General features: G+C 41.2%; 1 long non-coding RNA gene across 1 annotated transcript; it reads left to right on the top strand.

The window, feature by feature from the left end:
• Window positions 1-4,530: 4,530 nt before the first annotated feature.
• LOC145408955 (uncharacterized) lies at window positions 4,531-15,939 on the top strand. Its single transcript, XR_013899023.1, has 3 exons — window positions 4,531-4,585; window positions 8,178-8,227; window positions 15,498-15,939. It is a non-coding gene; the product is annotated as an uncharacterized LOC145408955 (long non-coding RNA).
• Window positions 15,940-18,708: the final 2,769 nt, after the last annotated feature.

Genomic DNA, 18,708 nt, shown 5'->3' with positions numbered 1-18,708 from the left:
CTTGTATACGTTCTTAAGGTACGAGTATATTATTGACAGGAGTACCTTTGCTATGACTGATATAATGTGTTCGTTTTGATGCTGAACCATGCATGAACTAGAGCGAGTGTTTACCTTGGGGTGATATCGGAAAAAGATAATTTAGTGGATGTTTGTCTTCACTTTACGGGATTACCAACCTGCCTGTCAGTAAACACACCTGAGAGAGAGAGACAGGGAGAGGAAGGAAGGGAGACACGTGTGACTCTAGATGGTGGTTTTCCCGGCTAAATATAGCGGAAACCACCCGTATCTTAAAACAGTCACAATAACTATTTTTTGTCTTTCAGTTCAAGGCAATTTCTCCTAAACCGAGTGAAATAGCTAGTTCTGCGGTAATAATGCTGGAGGGGGACGCCTTCATGTGATGGTACTGATAAAACTGGGTGGTGGAGCTTCCCGGTTATACAAACTTCCCTCAACTCCCTCCCAGTCCCCAGGAAAAGAGGTCGGTGGGCTGCAAGAGTGGGGCAACTTCAGCCTGCAGTCCACTGGGTTCACATTAAGATGCAGTTTTCTTGTATATTCTTACTGTAGTCGGCTTGCTGTCATCTGACGGAACTGGGTTATTCTTACAACCTGAGTGCTAAGTCGTGGTTGCATGAAATTCGATGAGTCTCAGCTGTGAGGTAGGAATGAGTCTCCTTGGTTACTAGTCAGATACACCCTCCGATCTGACTACACTGGCCCATCCACTGCGCTGAAAGGAGTCACCTTTACCAGGTGGATATAAACAGGTCATAGCACCAGATGTTTATATTCAGCAATGAGGTAACTTTGGAATGAATCTCTTTGGTTACTAGCCATATCCACCCTTCGATCTGACTACATCTGGCCATCAACTGTACTGAATGGTCAGGAATATATACCAGGTGAACATAACCAGACTATATCACAAGGTATTTTGATTCAACAATGAGGTAGGAATGAGTTCTCCTTGGTTACTAGTCAAATTTAGTCTTCCTACACCTGGCCATGAAGTGAGTTGAAAAGAATTGGTGATCTTTGTTAAAAAAACAAAAAACAAAACAAAACAAAACAAAACGCTAGACTATTTTCCTCAGCATTTAAAATCTCCCGCTGTGAAGGTGGGACTCCCTCGATCGATATTTGAACTTGGGAAAACCGCCCTTCCCCCCCCCCTCCTCTTCCTACACCCCTGGATTTGAGAGAGAGAGAGAGAGAGAGAGAGAGAGAGAGAGAGAGAGAGAGAGAGAGAGAGAGAGAGAGAGAGAATGTTCCTCACAGTGACGTAACAACGCAATTATTTTCCTACTTGACTCAGATGTGCTGTTCAAACCATCGAAAAGAAAAAAAAAAAGGTGCACATTCCCGGCGAAACAAAATGACACAACAGACGATGAACAGTGCAATTTATCCGGTATTCCCACTGGACTACACAATTCTTTTCCTTTTTATTCTCTCTCTCTCTCTCTCTCTCTCTCCACCCGCGACTCGTGAAACCAGAGCAGGCGTCGTTTTGGTCAGCACGCGCTTGTGTATGATAGAACAAAACAATTCAGTTCTATCCGATTTCGCCAAACTTACAGGAAGGTTTGAGGGTTAGCCAAGAAGTAAACTTAATGCTTTTGCAAACACTAGGTTAAAGGCCATGGCTACAGGATTTGGTCAATGTCTGACCTGGCAAAATCAGCCCAGACAGTTTTTATCCAGTGTAGACCAATCTTGGGGGAAAGGCTGACGGTAAGGCAAGAGTTATGTAATTCACTTTTGAGACCAGTCAGTCAGTGGTCACGACCACAGACCAAGGTCAAAGTTTGACCTGAGTGTGTGTTAACAAAAATACCTCAAAGAGTTTTGATCCATGTTTAAACAACATGGTGGAAGGATTGAGGGTCATCCATGGAGTAAAACTCATGTTTATAACGGTAGGTTAAAGGGCAAGGTTATATGACAGTGTTGATAACTTTTTTCCATTTAAACACACTGCGGAAGAGTTGAGAATAAGGGAAGGATAAATGAATTAATTTGAGAATAATAAGTGAAAGGTCAAAATCACGGGAAAGGTCGAATTCAAAGTTTACAGGGCAAGTCAGCTCATAGTTTTAATCTGAGCTGAACTAAACTTGGTGGAAGTGTTAAGGGTTAGGCAAATATAAAATTTTAAGAATAACCTGTCCAATGTCAAAGTAACAAGGCAAGGTCATGTTACAACCCGTGTGTCTGTGTGTGAAGAAAATAACTGCAACAGTTTTTATTACCCATCCCCGCCCGGAGGGGCTTGGGGACGGGTATTGTTTTCACTCGGTTTGTTTGTCTGTTAACAACTTTACGCAAAAACTACAAGCCTGATTTTGACTAAAATAACAGGGATGATGGGCTATGACCTGATCACCTGATTAAATTTTGGTCAAAACTGGGCCAAGACCCAGGCTGTAGGCTCAAAATATGTAGACATTTTTTTTTTTGTGCCATAACTCCTTTCAGATCCGTCATATCGACATGAAACCAAAACCTGAAGGTGTATCTTTCAAATCTGCATCCTATAACATGCCTCATTACATCAGGGGGGTCACCCCCAAGTTAGCGGTAGGGGGGGTCAATGTCAGGTGGGTCAGGCCTAAAATTCGAATAGGCATAAATTCGTCAGTCTTCACCCGATTTACTCCAAATTTGATACGTGACATCTTTAACCAGATATCCTGTTGTGTTTATACGTCAGCACTAAAATAGTTGTCGGGGACGGGTTTCCTGCGCCTTGGCACCGCTTCTTGTTTTTCATGGATCCAGCTTCGTGGATGAGTGGAGGATCACCCATAAGGTTGATCCACCGTTTATGTGAACAATACGTCAAAGGTCAAGGTCATATGGCATGGACTACTTTAAGAGTTGTATATGCAGACTAAACTTTGTGGATGGGTTCTGCTTATAACAAGAGTACAGACGGTCGTATTGTAGGCTTCGTTGCTCCCATTTCTTAGCGATTTATTACGCCTATTGCATCTCAGTATTCCATTGTGTGTTAATATATCGCTATAATATCGACTTAGTATGCAACAATATCATACAATGTCCAGAATAAATCGCCGAAAAAAAAGTGCTACGAAACCTAGAGAAATATTTCTTATATGACCAAGATAATTCGATTTTGGGAACATTCACTCAAAGGTCAAGGTCACAGGAAAATGTTAAATGTCAGGGTCACTGGGCAGACTCAGGCCAAACAGATCTGATCTGTTCTGAACCAAAGTTAGTGGAAGAGTTAAGGGTTAGGCAAGAATGAAGTAATTCGATAACGAGAATAATCTGTCTAAGGTGAAGATCAGATATTCCGCCGTTGGTCCGGATGGTGGTCGCGGTTGTTGGATTCTGAGTGATATTTAAAAGAATACAACACATCGATTTTCTATCATATTAAACGGAATTATCGTTATTATATGTTAATGCACGTGAAAATAATTAACGTGTTGATCACTGAGGATAAATTTTCGGACCTCTCCTGCGCGATACTTCCTTGAACAGCCATACACACAACTACCCATTTATCTATCTATGCAGCCCCGTTTTGTTCCATATAAACATAAGTGTAGAGAACCGGGACTTGGCCACTAAATCCCGACATTGATGCCACGGTGACCAGCCTTGAGTGGCATGACACAAGCAAGATACCCCAACCACTCCTCAGATGGGCCCCAGACAGGCTCTATCTGCGTGGAACGCCTTAACCCACTAAACCACTAGGCGTCATTCTGTTACATGGTTACCGACCTGCGTGGGAAATGGTTTCCTGGGATAGCGGAAACGGTTTCACCTGTCGCTCAGTGTAGACTCAATAGGGGAGAGAGAGAGAGAGAGAGAGAGAGAGAGAGAGAGAGAGAGAGAGAGAGAGAGAGAGAGAGAGAGAGAGACTCAGACAATATTATGACACCTGTTTTTCCCACATTGTACATGCTCGTGTCAGTGGGATAATGTCGACAACCGAAGCCTTGCAACCTTGAAAATAAAATAAAAATAAAACCACACAGGGAACTCGTCCCGGCAGGAATCCCTCGCCCGCTGAATTCTTTTCCTACTTCAGTCCCTCATCGTGACCTGAGATAAAATTTCTAATCATGTTTGTTTACACTTTTTTAAGCGTTTCAGATACACTACCAACTATTTTTTATAAACGTCTATGACTTTAAATTTTAATCTAACGACCTAAAGTGGCATTCTGAAGTATCTTGAGTACTGAGTTATAATAAACAAAAACTGTTATATGATGCTAGTCATGATGAGGTGCTATGAAGGGATGTAGAGCCATGGCATTGTTTTTTCCTACCACTGGGCTACATGTAATATCCATAAAAGAATTAACATATAGACCAAATTAAGGCAAAAAGAGTATAGAGTTAAACCATGACATTTATGTATTATTTTTACAAGATGTTAGTAAAATTGTATTGAATTCTGGCAACAGTTGACTCGTTTGACTCAGGCGAGGTATAAAAAGAGGCGAGAGGGGACGTCGGGATCAGTCGTGCAAGTGACTTAGGGAGAAGAGCATCATGAAGTGGTTGAAGGGGGTACTTGCTTTCCTGTTCGTGTGAGTATCAGTAGGATTCTAGGAAGATTCAAAGCGACCCACTTCTGTTGTCAGTGTGTGTGTGTGTGTGTGTGTGTGTGTGTGTGTGTGTCGTCCTTTCTGACCGCTCCTCTTACATAATTCATCACCATCCCCTCCCATATCCTTAGTCCACTTTTTCCAATCACTCATTTGCTCTACGTTGTTCTTCATATGACCATTTTTTTTTTTTGTCTCTCCATCTTCTTCTCTATCCATCTCAACTTCCTCCTCCTCCTCCATCTTCTTCATCCAACCAATCCTCTTTATCTGCTTTCTTCATACTTTCGTTTCTCTCCATCTTGCTCTCTTCATCGCCTCCTCTTCCTCCTCCTCCTTCCTCTTCCAACCACTCCTCTTTATCTGCTTTCTTCATACCTTCTTTTCTCTCCATCTTGCTCTTCGCGTACTCTCTTTCCTGACAATCGACCAACTGCTCTAGCAGATTGAACCTTCATCTCTCTGGACAAAATGAAAATCTCATTTACTGTTATTATTATTATTATTATTATTATTCCAAATCAATCAGCCTTTTATTTTCTTTCCAGTTAATTCCTGCACCTTTGCTCCTTACAACCCTTCTCAAAACATAATCCATAACCAACACAAAGGCGAAAGAACTCCTCCTTGAATCACTCCTAACATCAAACGTATCGCTCAAAGAACCACCCACCATTACCGTACAAAAAGTACCTTCATGCAGGCTTCTAATAATTTTTACAAACTTTCTGGTATACCATAGAACCTCATAATTTTCAATATAGCTCTACGTGAAACACTATCAAACGCCTTTTCAGAATCCACAGAGGACACACTAAGTGGCGTTTTCATCTCATTAGCTTGCTGCATTAGATCTATCTATCTATCTATATACATAGGCTGCTTCCCCCAAGGAAAGGGAGGTAGCATTAGATGCCTTAATAAAAATATGATCTTACAACCTTTATCTTTTCTAATTTCCGCTTGCTTCTCTCTTAAAAGTTTATCAATTACTGGCTCTATTCTGTTCAACAAGATTTTGTAAACGACTTTTGGAACTACAGGTGTCAAAGTTATCCCCCTCCAGTTTCCACACACAAATCTTTTTTTGGTAATTCTATAATTACTCAATTTTTCCACTCTTCTGGAATTCCACCATTCCAAGCCACATTAAAAAGTTTTAAAAGAGCGAATGCCCATCATTTTTCACCATAAGCATTTCATGAAGTATTCCATCCTCTCCTGGGGCCTTAAAATTCTTTTATTCCTTTATAGATTTTGTTACCTCTTCTAAGGTTATATCCCCTGTTTCTATTTGCAAATCTCTCTCTGCTGGCAAAATGTCCTCTGCAGCTGGGATTGGTCTATTTAGAACAGATTCAAAATGCTCTTTACACCTTCCTTTTATATCCAAATCTTTGGTCATCAAGCTACCATTTCTATCCCTTCCAGGCATTTCCTTCCTTCTCTTTTCAGTCCTATGTAATTTCGTTATGGTCTGATACGCTGCTCTCGTATTCTGACCGTCATTTTTACTTAATTTCTGTCTCTGTCACCTTTATCATATAGCCTCCTCTTATCGCGCCTAACGAGTCTTTTTACTTCAGAATGTAAACTCCAGTACTTTGCTCAAAGAACCTCAACTACCTGGCCATCAACATGTTGTGCTTCACTTCTTAATTTCTCTTTCCTTTTCTGAATTGCATCCCATGTTTCACCCGGCATCCACTTTTTCCTTCTCGCCTTTCCCTATTTCTTAATAGTAATCTTAGAACCCTCATGCAAAACCTCTTTCATTTCTCTCCACATTTGATTAATGTCATTGTCTTCAGATTCCATCAAAGTCTGAAGGACTAGAAACCGGTTCCTAAATTCCCACCGAAACTCTTCCTTCGTGTTCTCATCATTTCTCAGCTCATCTATCTATCTGTCTATCTTTTGCCAGACGCCATAATCCCGTAAGGATTGGCCACTTGACTCTGAGTTATTTGTTTTACGGGTAGGGGCACCAACCCTCCACCAACCTACTGTTGACACGTAGGGAGCACGTATGGTTTGGTTATATGGTTACCACCCAGCGTTGTAAATGGTTTCTTGGCTCACAGCTCATCAACACCATATTTATTACCTTCTGTACAATTACCGTACCATTAACATTGCTCTTAAGTTGTATTTTAATATTTGACACAACAAGTTGATGATCACTACCTATATCTGCCCCCGTCCTTACACAAACATCTTGCATATAACTCCTATTCCTTCTGCTAACTGTAGTGTGGTCAGTCTGGTTACAATACTTACCACATGGTCAAATCCAGGTAGTTTTATGCATTTCTCTGTGTTCAAAGGTACTTCCACCAATCGTAAAGTCATTTGCCAACAAAAAGCTTCCAAATCGGACCCCATTTTCATTCCTTATACCAACACCTTCCTTACCCATACACTCTTCAAAGCCATCCCTGCTACTGCCAGCAATCGCACTTAATCACCAATGCAAACTAACACATCATGTCCCGCCACACTATTCACCACACTCTGCAGCTTCTCGTAAAACTCATCTTTCATTTCATCAGCAGCCTCATTTGTCGGAGCGTACCCATCCACCATACTGATATTATCATGGTCAGTTTTAAACGAGCGTAAAGCAAGCGCTCATTGATTGCCTCAGACTCACATAGTGCCTTAGAAAGCATCTCTACCCAACAGTAATCCTACTCGTTGGTAATGATTTCCATCACTCCTACCTGACACCAACAAAGTAATACCATCTTCCAAATTTATTTTATCAACTCTAAGGAACCTCGTTTCTGTAAGAGGACAAATATCTATATTGTATTCCTTGAACTCTGAAATAAGTTCTTCCATTTTATCAGCTTGATTTAGTGTTCGGACATTCCATTTCTTATTCTTAGGGTTCTATTTGGATTTACAAACTTATTCCTACACCATGGGATTCTTAGCACCCCTGCCCACTTAAGGGCTACACGGAACTGAGGGTCATTGCTTCGTTACCAAAGTTCAATAATTTTTTAGGCAGAAATATATTTTACTCTGGAACCTTTGCTATCGACTCGCAGGAACCAGACAATGGAGACGGGGAAATAACTAAACAAAGAAAATATAATGCAGAGGGTTAGAACAGAGACAGTACAAGGAAACGCGAGACAGCAAAAAGACTGTAGATAAAAGTGTTCCTCTCAGTCGCCTCTTACGACAAGCAGGGAAAACGGGGGAAGTATTCTATCCCTCCCTCCCCTATAATGACCAAAACAAGAGAACTTTCCACAGGGATATGGGAAGTTTTGATTATCCTTTCTTATTCATTTGTTTATACATTTTTGTATATATGTATGCATTTATTTCTTTATTGTTTACTTACTGATTTAACCTTTTATCTGATTTATTTTTCATTTGTTTATTCATTATTTAGTTACTGATTTTCATACGTATTTATATTGCAGCAGTTTTTTGTTGGAATGATTTAGTTGCTGATTTTGATACTTTTTATTTTCGTTTTCATTTATTTAGGTATATATTTTGGTAATGTATTTGCCACATTTATTTATTTATTTATTTATCTTTTTTTTTTTTTCAGGATGGTGGCGGTAGTGGCCGTGGTGGAGTCGGCACCTGGGAGAGGTTACCGTGAGTTTCTCCCACATTCTATTTCCATCTGTCTGCCTGTCTGTCTGTCTATCTATATATCCATCCAAGCTTTTTTGCCTATTAGAAACGTAGGAGCCCCTATCTGGTTCGCCCCTGAGTGGCATTGTATGAGCAATAAACCCCAGCCATCCCTCAGATGGGGACTCAATGGGTCCCATCTGCCTGGACGCCTTAGCCCACTAGACCACAAGGCGTCCATTACATCCAGGTCAGGAAATGTTTCTTCCTGAAGAAGAAGCAACAGTTTTGACCCAACTTTGACCCTCTAGAGTAGGGGTTCTTCAGCCTTTTCCCACCAGGTACTGCGCACGGTATCAGCCCATCGACCCGTATCCACATTAATCTGACAGTGAATCAAGAATATTAATATATTACGACTGATTCACTATACAGTGGTACTACAATGGATATATTATCAAATGGTTGACACTGTAATGACTATTAATTAAAGTAATAACATCGATGTACAGTGATAGCGCACAGAAGTGATGCTGCAGTTACCTAATGAAGAAAGTAAACATTAGCTCAAATTCAGTGTAGAATGGCACAATACCGGCTATTGTAAGATAAGCAAAATTATAATGACTTCATTTGGCAAGTAATCATTAACACCAAGCTTTAAATATGACAACCACAATCAGTATTAAACTTCAGTATGAAGGCTGTGCCGGTTTTGTGCGAACCAGTTTCTCAGTTCGAGGAGCAGTATTAGACAGATATACTGGAAGGGCATGCTTCACATAAAGCCGTACTCAGTGTTTAGCTTTTATGTTCAACAGCGTTGAAAATCCTGGCTCACAGAATAATTACTAGGGAACATTAGCAAAGGCCTCACAGCAGTCAGCTACAGCAGGGTAAAGCTCACTCATTTTAGACCAGAACTTAGTGAGGGGAAGTGTTTCAATTGCATCTTTTGCAGCAGAGTCGTTCACCAACTCTAGGAATTCTTGCCCGTTATGTGGGAGAAGGTGCACATTAATGACGACTGGGCTTCTAATTGATTTTGATTCCAGCTAACTCAGTTTGGGAAAATAAGACCGCAACTCAATCCGCAGGGAAGAAGGATGTGTTTGAACAAGGTGCACCAGTTCTAGTTTTTCAGTGCCTTTGCTTTTATCAAGTGCTTCATGAAGGTGTTCAAACATGCTAAGATTTTCGTCTTTGACCTTCTCTTCCCACAGCTACATCTTCATGCTGAATGATCTTAGTTTGTCCATGAAATTAATCACTGGTTGTCGGACATTTTCTTGGCGAACTCAGCGACTTTGTCTTGTTGGCACATTGGGAGAATTCGGAAACCTCCTCCTTCAGTGACTCTACTCCTGATACCACATTCCTCCGTAACAGCCAACGAACCTCGGCGTGAAGGATTAACACTTCTTGATCTGTTCCAAACTCTCGGCACAGTAGATGGAAGAGTCGTGTATGTAGGACACTTGACGATGTTATTTACCATATGAACATCATCAACAGGCACTAATCTTAACTTTGGTGGGAGAGTTGTAGATGCCAGAGCATATCTGTGAAGCATACAGTGAAGATGCCTTGTTTCAGGATGCGCCTCATTCACTCTTGCTCGAAGCCCTGACTGACGGTCACGCATTGCTGTATTAGTTGTGCACGCACGTATTATTTCAAGAAAATCCATCACCCTGTAAAAATTTGACTTAGGGAAAATGTTTTTACATTTTGTAGTCGACTCTAAAGCAGACAGAACAAGAAGTTCTCACAGAAATCTCCACCACTGATGCATCGTACAAACACCAAGAAGAGTTGGGCATAAGCAACCACGTCAATCCACTCATCAGACTGGACTGCAGATTAACCTAATGATGTCCCTGTTATTTTAGCAACCACTTATTGTCTGAGATGATTAAATTCTTAGCAATTTTTTTATATACAATTCTCAGTGATACCATTTACATTCCCTTCTCATATCCTTTGACTAATGCATGAAAAGCCTTGGTTTAATCACGCTTGTTCTAATGCTGTCCACAACAAGGAGAGGGCCTATAAAAGGTACCAGAGCCAACCCACTCCTGAATCACATCTTTTCTGTTTCTGCCCAGAATCGTGCTAAATCTGTTCTTCGTTCTGCTAAAAATAATTTCATCCGTACTAGATGCTTTCAACTCTCCAACTCGAATTCTTCCCGCTCCTTCTGGCACCTTGCCAAAAACCTTTCTAACAACTTTACCTCATCATCCTTCCTATTCTGATGGTTCTGTAGGAATTTCTTCTACAGATAAGGCAGATCTCATTGCCCAGACTTTCTCCTCCAATTCCACCTCACATGATTCCGGTGCTGTTCCTCCATCATTTCCCCCCCTCTGACTTCCTCATGGCTGACATTAAAATTTCTTCTGCTAATGTATTTTCTGCCATCACTGGCCTTAATACTAAAGGCGGCGTCACTCTAGACCAAAAGTGTCTAACATGCGAGCCAGTTTTGCGACTGAAAACGGCTAGCAGAGTCGAGTGTCCGTCACACTCGTGTGTTTTTGCGAGCAGAAACGGCCAACAGTGTCGTCTGCCTTGGCACCTCGTGGTCATTTGTAAACAAACCACCCCGGAGTACCCACTCCCTTTTCCTCAATTTCTGTAACCGCCTAACTTACTATAGCAACTCCAGAGCCACAAACCAGTCTTCTTGAGTTTTCTTTGCCGCAGGATCCATATCGAAATAGACAAAACAGACAGCCTCCGTGGCTGGTCACCCGAGTGTCCGAATATTTATTTCATGGTACAAGAAATAAATAAAAGTGAACAAAAACCACAAGAATTAAATTGTATTTACTTAACAATTTTAGTTAAAGTTTCCTTCTGTGAATAACAGAATATATTCTCACCAATTACAAAATTAATATAGGCTCATTTGAGTTCTAATCCCACCAACAAGCTGTGAGCGAGAATTGTTATCCATTTCGCCTCGCAGGCGAAATCTCGCTCACCGTTAGTCAGTTTGGCTAGCGGGTCGCAAAACTGGCTAGCATGTTAGCCACTTTTGTCCCAGTGTGACGGCAGCTTAACAAGGCATATGGGCCTGATGGAGTCCCTCCTGTTGTCCTCAAGAACTGTGCTTCTGTGCTTACACCTTGCCTGGGTAAACTCTTTCGCCTTTGTCTATCAACTTGTACCTTTCCTTCTTTTTGTAAGTTTGCTCTTATTCAGCCAGTTCCAAAGAAGGGTGACCATTCCCAACCCTTTAACTATCGTCCGATTGCTCTAACATCCTGTGTCTCAAAAGTTTTCGAGTCAATTCTTAACAGAAAAATTTTAAAGCATCTTTCCTATCACAACCTTCTTTCTGATCGTCAGTATGCGTTCCGTCAGGGACGCTCCACTGGCGATCTTCTCGCCTACCTCTCAGACTCCTGGTCATCTTCCTTTCGGGACTTTGGCAAAAGCTTTGACATTGCACTTGACATCTCTAAGGCTTTCGATCGAGTCTGGCATAGATCTTTACTTTCCAAACTGCACTCTTATGGATTCTATCCTTCTATCTGTGCCTTCATCTATAGCTTCCTTTCTGGTCGTTCTATAGCTGCTGTTGTAGACGGCCATCGTTCTTCTCCTAGATCTATCAACAGTGGTGTTCCTCAGGGCTCTGTCCTTTCACCAACTCTCTTCCTTTTATTCATCAATGACCTTCTAAGCTGTACATCTAACCCTATCCACTCGTATGCTGATGATTCCACCCTTCACCTTTCCATTCGGTTCCCACAACGTCCATCTCAGCAGAAACTTCAACAAACAGAGGATGAGGCTATGGCACACCTAATGTCTGACTTGGCTGGTATTTATGACGGGTAAAAATAATCTTGTTTTTAATGCATCAAAGACTCAGTTCTTACACATATTAACCCGTTAAAATCTTCCACAGGAGTACCCAGTAATGTCCAGCTCAGTCCTGCATCATCCTTGAACATGCTTGGGGTTTCTTTCACTCGGGACTTATCTTGGAAAGATCATATTTCATCTCTTGTAAAATCTGCTTTCAAGAGATAAGGTTTGCTAAGCCGACTCCGCACCTCCCTTACACCTGCATAGTTGTTGACTTTATACACGGGTTTTATTTGCCCCTGAGTAGAGTACAAATCTCATATGTGGGGAGGCTCCCCATATACAGCTCTTCTCAATAGGATGGAGTCAGAGGCTTTTCGTCTCATCAACTCTCCTCCTCTTACTGGCTCCCTTCAACCTCTGTCTCTCCGCCGCACTGTTGCATCGTTATCTCTTTTTTGTCGCTACTTCACTGGTCACTGCACCTTTGAACTTTCTGCTTGCATCCCTCCACCTCTACGACGGACGCGTAGCACCCGTCTAGGAACAAACTCTCATCCCTTTTCTGTCCAGCTCTCTAATGCAAGAGTTAACCGTTACTCCCAGTCCTTCATTTATGCAACAGGTCAACTCTGGAACTGTCTCCCTCTGTCTGTATTTACTTCTTTCAAACGCAGTGTGTCCAAGCATCTCGAAATGAACGGATCTTGAATTTGGCTCTCTTTTGTATTGTTTTTGTATGATTTCTTGGAAAGAAAGGTTTGCGGGCTCCTGGCCTTTGGTTCCTTCTATCTTGCATAAAAAAAAAAATGATGCGCGCAACCCAGATGCATTTTGTTGACTGAACTGTCGCGAACGATCGAAGCGTGCTCGTTTCAGTCCCTGTTCCATTAGCCTGAAGAAGGTAGCATTCTTACTTTTCAGATTCGGATATCAACTATTAAAATGTTGCCGGAGAAAGTTTGGTTTCATGCACTTCAGTGGTAAAAGTTTGTGACATATAACCCACTGTAGAAATTCACGCCGGCTTTTAACAATAGTGGTGAATTCATACTGAATGTAGCTTTCATCATACTGACGTTTCTTCGCTGATGAAACCATAAAAGTATCTGGAAAGGTAAGAAAAATACTTATTTAGCCAAAGCCATACATAAAATCGCTGGCCATGACAAACAGTTATAATATCGACACCGTCATAAGATTACACAATAAAAACACCATCAGGCAGTCCTGTTATCACCACTGTCGTAAGATCACATATTACAAACAACTTCAGGCAGTCACATTACCACCAGTGTCAATAGAACAAACAGTAACTACAGAACACCCAGAGAGTGCATACCTCCGCCAACACCAATAAAATTTAAGGTTTGCTGCCGAGTAGCCACAAATATGACCACAGTCATAAACAAGGTTTCCAACATGCTATCATATCACTAAGGAATGATAATCACTGCCACATAAAAAAAATCACTAGCATACATATCATCGTATATCAAAAACACCAACACACAATTAGAAATATTATGAATATACCTCATTTAGGTAAACAAGAATATTTTGAGACAGTGATGCAACAAGTACCGTGCATCAGCTGCTGCAGCTGACTGAACTAAGATAGATGGTATCCCTCATTCTCATTCAGGACTGCTGTCTGAACGTGAAACTGTGAACCAACTTCATAAGCGCATCCACAACCGTCGTATTCTCTGTCTGTCTGTCAGTCTGTCACTCTCAGTGGATTTAATATATTTTCGACAGCCATCTAAGTACCCCCTAAAAACCCTGCTGCAAACCCTTGGGGACTCGTGAACCCCAGGTTGAGAATCCCTGCCCTTGAGGCATGAGAGCTGTCGGTCATTTCAGTAAATAAGATCTCCATTTTTTATTGTAATTTTTCCATTTGAAGTCTGAGGAAGATCACCCTATTTCAGACTTTATAATCTCTTTTAACACCCAGCGATTACATGGAGAGTTTATGTAAGTGAGGTGGAGGGACAGACCAAGGATGAGATGGCGAGATGGAGTGGAGTGATATATGAGAGATATGAGAGAGGGTGTGTTTGAGCTGGAGGGAGGGTTTCCAAATGCCAGAGGACAGGGCGACGCGGAGGTGATTTGTTTGTGGCCACCCCGAACGGGATTAAGGGATCTGGAAATTGCTTGATTAATAATTTCACGAAGCGTCCAAAATATCTACGTTTCTCACAGCAGCAGAATGAGCCGTTCCCTCAACACACAAAGATTGAGATGGGTTATATGTGGACTCGTGGACCACCCTCTATTTTCACCTGAGAGAAATACTAGCGCTTGAAGGGTTAAGGAGCGTTGCAGTGCTGATACTGATCTGTTGTGTGTGTGTGTGTGTGTGTGTGTGTGTGTGTGTGTGTGTGTGTGTGTGTGTGTGTGTGTGTGTTTAAAGTTTATAATCTTGCTTTCCACACTTACTAGGCGTCCCGTGCCTCTAGATCAGCGCTCCTTAAACTGGTGAATGGTTCACCCAAGGGTGAATGAAATTAGGTTTATTTAGGGGATGAATGGAACCAGAGAGGAGAAAGAAACATAAAAGGGTGAATGACAGTTTAATATAGTTAAATCGTTCGATTTTTTCTATACTTAAAAAAAGGCATTGCCAAGAAACTGATTAGTAAACTCCTTTTGCCTTTTATTGACAGTGGAGCTGGAAGTTCCAGTGTGTTAATTCGGGAATGCAGGATGTTTTGGAGGAGGAAATTGAACCTCGATTTGAGGAGATTGTCAAAGAAGTGTAGGAACATCCTAGTAGTTGATAAAAAAAAAAAAACATGCAGGTAGAAGTATTCTTCCAATATCCTGACGATTTTATGCAGCGTAAAACAGAATCTATTTACCACTATGGGATTTTTATTACATTAAATAAAGTCGTCTGCAGGTAGTACGGATACTATGAAATTAATGGGTTGAACATCCTAGAGCCAAGCAAAGCCCATATGACAACAAGATGGAGGAAGAAAAGAGCAACATCAAATGGCAACTAAAAAAAAAAAAAAAAAAAAAAAATGAATTTGCTATTAAAACTACATCCTTCATCTAAACCTTATCCTTGCTACATACTATATTGGATACCTACTGTGCTTATTTCCTGTTTCTTCTTTCTTCCAAACACGTTTAACTGAATTATGTTCCTTTATTTCTTCACCAGTTCGCTTCAAACTTGGAACAGTTGTTCCTTGGGCAAATATCCCCAGGTAGCTTTTCGTTTTTTCCCCTTTTAAGTTGGTCATTTAAAGGGTTTGATAGTCACAGAGCAAACCACACGAACAATAAAGTTTTGAGATCGTATTCTTGTGTGTTCATTGATCTTGAACTTGTGTGTCCATTGATTTTCATGGCACTTGCACAGAAGCATGTTAGCGTACTGCAGGCGTGTGGAGACCATAGTGCATTCGCTTGACTATCCTTAATTCATTTTTTCTCCCCTCACCAGGTCCCACGTGCCAGTGTATCACCTACCCCTGCAACTGCCCGCCGATCCGACCCCCATGGAAGCCCCATAGACCCTGCAAACCTGTCCAGTGCTTCGTCCCACCGTGTCCCTGCCTGTAACAATTCTAACAAGTAATGTGGAGTGGAGGCAATGAACTGTAACGATGTTGAAGTTGGAGACTTTTGTAACGCCCGTATTTAGTAACAACTGCACTTATAACATCTGTATTTGTAACATTTGTACTATTGTTAATGCTAGACTTTCGTAACGCATGTATATGTAACACCTGCATTTGTAACACTGGTATTCATAACACCTGGGTTTGAAACACCTGTATTTTTGATCTTGGCGTGTTCCAGTTTGCCTGTTTGGTTAAATTAGCGGGTTTGTTTTCACCTAACGGAACTGGACCACTTACTACCAAAATACAAATTCAAACATATAGGAGGTTTGTGTTTACCTAAATGAACTGGGTCGTTCTGCTTGCGAGAACAATCCATATGATCAGTGAAAGTCTGCCGGTAAAGGAAAAGACAGAAACATAAATGAAAAGAATAAAACCCTTTCAAGGATAACTATCACAAGCAACAAAAGTAATGAATGCGCAGATAACTTGAGAATTTGCTATATTTAGAATCTGACTAAAGAGCACTGTCATATGAGGTAGGCTACAGTTAAATGCCAAAGTCTGTTCGCTTCTGCCTCTCTCATCCCCGGAGTTTAGGATGCCTGAATAAGATGTAGTGGACAAAGGAGCGTGTTATCACCCACAGGTGGATGATGATATGCACTTCTGTTCACGAGAGAGAGAGAGAGAGAGAGAGAGAGAGAGAGAGAGAGAGAGAGAGAGAGAGAGAGAGAGAGAGAGAGAATTTTGTATTTACTTAACACAAGTGCCATAGTTCAACGTCTAATGACACTACATCTCCCGGAACACCGGCTAATTTTCCTTAAGTACATGCATAAAGATTTGGCTGTTACAATCTAATAACAGCATATAATGCTGGACTGTAGCCTATTTTAGGGCTTACGTGGCTGTGATTTGAAGTTAGGCAGAATGTCACTTCGCTTCAAGCTTCAGAAGCCTCATAAACTTACGAAAGGCTATGAAAACGAAATAAAACGAGACGTTACAATTGGATAGAAAGCTTTTGGTAACCATAGAGACATCATGAAAAGTATCTTGCCAGGATGTATGATACAAAATTATAGAAAATATGTATAATTCCAACTATAACATAAGGCGGTGAAACTGGAAAATGACAAAATCAGTTAAAAAAAAAAACACACACACACACACTGATCCGTTTAAAAAGGGAATGGAAAGGTCAATCTTGGGAATATCTTTGTGAGATAGCAAGAGATCAGATTGGATGAGAGCAGACCAAAGTAATACAAGAACATTACTGAAGATATGAAAGAACAGAAACAGAGGAGGGCAGCTCATGTAACAAGAGTTATGGATAAGTGATGGAGCAACAGGCTGACTGGAATCCAAGAGATTGAAAGCGCAGCAGAAAAAGGCCAGACAGGAGGGGGCGAGATGACATAGAGAAGTTGTGCGCATAACCTGACAGAGATTGGCACAGTCAAGGAATTCGTCGAGAAGGCTGGGAGAGGCCTTTGTTCTGTAGGACTTGAAATGGCATCTCCTGCTGATTATACTGTGTATATAAATAAATAAATTATATATATATATATATATATATATATATTGTGGTAGGTGGGGGTGCCCATCATTCACCCACATGGTGTAGTGGTACTCGTTTTTTTAGGGTGTCTCTACACTGAGTAGCAAGCCTCATGATTTCCTGTAACCCGCGATGATGCATTTGTCGTCTTATGGGTGTGGGTGCGCCCATACTCGTTGATGTGTTTGTCATCTGTAAAACATAAACAACTTTGTCAGAGAAAAAGTTTTCGGCCGATTGGCGTCATTTTTGGATGTGTCATAGTTTCCACGCCGCTTGTCAAAAGTAAGGAGTTAGCAACTGCGGAGCCTGAGATGCGCAGCAGCCTGGACAGGTTGATTAGTACCATACCAGCTGTCGAGGGAGAAGGTAGCGTGTGGTGGGACCTTTAAACCGTACTCTATCCCTGTCCCAGGTGAGCATCATATTCCACTATACCAATAGTGCTTGTGTTTACTTTTTGGGCACTGTTGTGGTTAGATTTGGTGTTTGCAATAGGGAATTAGGTTTTTGTGAATCATTCCTGGCCGTTATTAGACGTTGGCCCAATGAAGATTGTGCTAGGCATGCCCTGTTTTTCGCCGTGCCCCAGCAACTGCACTCCCTCTACCCTGCACCCAATGTGAGTATTCAACCATTGAACAATAGTGACCGTGAATATAGTGTGCAATAGCTAGTGAGCAAGGACATGGTGAAACGTTTAGCAAGGAGAGACAGGAAACCACCTTATGACATGGCATTGTTTTGAACGAAATATTTGCCTAGGTGTTGACGAAATCCTTGTTTTATGTTGGTATATGGTGGATAGTGTTATTGCGCAATAGATAGGAGTATAGTGCAACAAATGTAGGTCTACATGATAAAATATTGGCTAGGGCATGAGTCATGTACACCTTACAGCCTTGGCATGCCATTGTCAGGAGGGGATAAAATAGAGGAGGTTTTTATAGGGATATTTCATTTTATCAAGTGTTATATTTATTTTGTATGCTTTCTGTGTGGAATAAAGCATGAGTGTTATAGTTATATGTTTATCGAACGCTTGTGTGGATGAACATAAACACTGAACCACGTGCTCGTCAGAAAATATCGTCTGCGATAATTTAGGTATCGCAAATGTGACATACAGAGCATGTCCATGTACTATTGTGGTGAAATATACTGTATTTCTCATAAAATGATGGAATTGGTTATGTGTATTGTGATATAAAAGTGTACACACTGCAACATCTTCAGGTAAGGGAAACATCCTCTGCTACACAGCGCACAGGTAAGGGCCAAGTAATTGACCTACGGCAGATATGCATGTACGTGTTTTGTTGAAATATACTTTGTTCCTCATATACTGATAGATTTGGTTATGTGTTATGTGAAAATAACGTGAAAGACTGACCCACATGCTCGTAAGGAAGAGTGGGTGCATGTCGTACACCTGAGTTAGCACAAAGGTAGCGAAATGCATCGTGAGGTACGGAACACATGCATTTACATTTTAGTGGTGAAATATACTGTGTATCTCA

Source organism: Coenobita brevimanus, chromosome 79 (assembly GCF_032717465.1).
Source record: "Coenobita brevimanus isolate Jiangsu-jjx chromosome 79, ASM3271746v2, whole genome shotgun sequence".
NCBI classification, from domain to species: Eukaryota; Metazoa; Arthropoda; class Malacostraca; order Decapoda; family Coenobitidae; genus Coenobita; species Coenobita brevimanus.
Note: the sequence above shows the minus strand (reverse complement) of the source record. Positions and strands in the feature narration are given on the sequence as shown.